Consider the following 316-nt stretch of genomic DNA (forward strand, 5'->3'; position numbering starts at 1 on the left):
GAGATGGAGGTGTGTGCCGATTCCTCATGCCCCTGTGGGGATGAAGGTGTGTGCTGATCCCCCGTTCCCCTGTCTAGATGAAGGTATGTGCTGATCCCCCATCCCCCTGTGGAGATGAAGGTGTGTGCTGATCCCCCATCCCCCTGTGGAGATGGAGGTGTGTGCTGATCCCCCATCCCCCTGTGGAGATGGAGGTGTGTGCCGATCCCCCATCCCCTGTGGAGATGGAGGTGTGTGCCGATTCCTCATGCCCCTGTGGGGATGAAGGTGTGTGCTGATCCCCCGTTCCCCTGTCTAGATGAAGGTATGTGCTGAT

This window comes from Colobus angolensis, unplaced genomic scaffold, assembly GCF_000951035.1.
Source record: "Colobus angolensis palliatus isolate OR3802 unplaced genomic scaffold, Cang.pa_1.0 Scaffold204, whole genome shotgun sequence".
NCBI lineage: Eukaryota > Metazoa > Chordata > Mammalia > Primates > Cercopithecidae > Colobus > Colobus angolensis.